A 2,088-nucleotide genomic window follows, 5' to 3' on the forward strand; every position below is an offset into this window, starting at 1 on the left:
ATGACCAACATCTCCATGACAAGCAATTTCAGCCGGGAGATTGGGCTTTGTTGTATGACTCCAGATACAAAGACTTCAAGGGGAAGCTGAGAACCAGATGGCTAGGACCATATGAAGTGGAGAAGTGCCATGACAATGGATCTGTCCTCATTCGAACCATTGATGAGGAAGTCATTCCCATGCTTGTCAATGGGCATCGATTGAAGATCTACAGGAGACCTCTCTCAAGACAAGAGTTCATCAAAACTATGGAGAAATCTGTATTGATCATAGAGAAGGGTTCTGCCTCTGCTTTTGGCATGCCCTGAGGGATATGAAAAAAAAAAATGAAAAAAAAAGAAAAAAATAATAAAGATCCTTGGGTGAAAACCTCTCTGAGGCGCCCAAGGCAGGTGGTAGGGGTGAAAACCTCATTGAGGCGCCCCTATTGTCTTTAAAAAAAAAAAAAGGTTGGAAAAAGATCCTTGAGTGAAAACCTCTCTAAGGCGCTCAGGGCAGATGGCACGGGTGAAAACCTCTTTGAGGCGCCCCTGTTATCTTTCAAAAAAAAAAAGAGAAAAAAGAAAAAAAGAAAGACAATAAGAAAAATATGGTAAAATTGCATGCAGGTTGCAGATGTTCTATGGAGGAGAGGAAGCCTTCAACTCAAAGCCAAGGGTCCTTATCATGCTGTCAAGGAACCTCACCAGCACCTCCTCCAAGGGTACCCATGTTTTTTTCAAGGTATGTGAAATTTTATCATGGTTTGAATCTTCTACACGAAGATGCAGTCTTTCTACAGGAGGGCGCGGATTTTCTACAGGAAAGTACAGACTTTCTACAGGAAGGCCGAACTTTCTACAGGATGCTCTGTGTTCTACAGGAAACTTCCTGTAGAAGTTTTGGACGGCCTAGAATTTGTCTTAAAAGGAGATTTAGCGACTATGGATTGGTTTGGATGCATGCAAGCCTCTGTTGGCACCCTTGCACATTGCTGTCACCTTGCTCCACCATCCTTGTCGACATGCAACCAAGTTCCCTGCACCAACAAAGAAGATCGATGAGTTCTCGCGGGAAAATCCATTTTCGAAGTTAAACAAATGCTGAGATCTCATACCACAGGCATCAGAAGCTCCGGGAACGTGATTGAAAGGCCAGATCCTCCGTCGTGCAGCATGCACCCAAGGAGAAAGGACTGTTATGAGACACCTCGCGGGAATCCTGTAACAGTTCAACATGCTCGAGTGGATACCATTCACAGCACCGCTATCTGAAATGAAACGCGGGCACATGCAAGCAAAACATCCACTCCATCGTTGGCAGCCTGTAACCACGAGCCTCCGGGTCCGTGTTAGTCGCATGCAGCAGGTAGATCCACTCACCATCGTCCAAGAACTGGAAAAATCGTGTGCAGCCACGCAGGTAAGTGTCTCAACCCTTCCTTCCATCAAATCGCATGAATTTTACTTTGAAATTGTTTGCATAGCGTAAAATTGAATGGTTGAGCGGCCGTATGGCCAGTCGACTGGCCACGTCGGCTAGTTAAAGTGTAATTGGATGTTTGGGTGGCGGCCACGACAAAGAGAATGTGCGGCATGCACGTGAGAACACTCCCGTCGGAAGCAAGAGTTTAACAGGAAAAGGCGGCGGCAAATCTATGGGAATGGATGCGGCAGCAAGTGAATACGCAGGCGAATGATGGATGACGTCGCCCAACGGTCCGGCGGGGACAGCTCATCCCCCGCGCCACGGATTGTGCCGATTCAAAATCTAAATGGCTAGATCATGCGCATGCATTTATCAACCACCACTTCAAACTCGGGTGGCTATTCTGATCTCCTCTGCACTTTGATACGCCGAGCTGTTGGTTACCAGAACGTCGGTGAAGCACACCTCGAGCGCGGGCCAACTACAGTCCTCCCCGAGAATTGTGCACTGCTCCTACAGGAACACAGTTTCTACAGGAACGCAGTCTACAGGAACGCAGTTCTACAGGAACGCAGTCTCTACAGGAACGCAGTCTTCTACAGGGAAGCGGGTGCCTCACGAAAAAAGGTGGCCAATTAATGAGGTAACCCTGAACTCTTCATGCAACTGGTTAGTAAGAGT

This window comes from Pinus tabuliformis, chromosome 6, assembly GCF_031772625.1.
Source record: "Pinus tabuliformis cultivar Carrire ecotype Pingquan chromosome 6, CPIR1, whole genome shotgun sequence".
NCBI lineage: Eukaryota > Viridiplantae > Streptophyta > Pinopsida > Pinales > Pinaceae > Pinus > Pinus tabuliformis.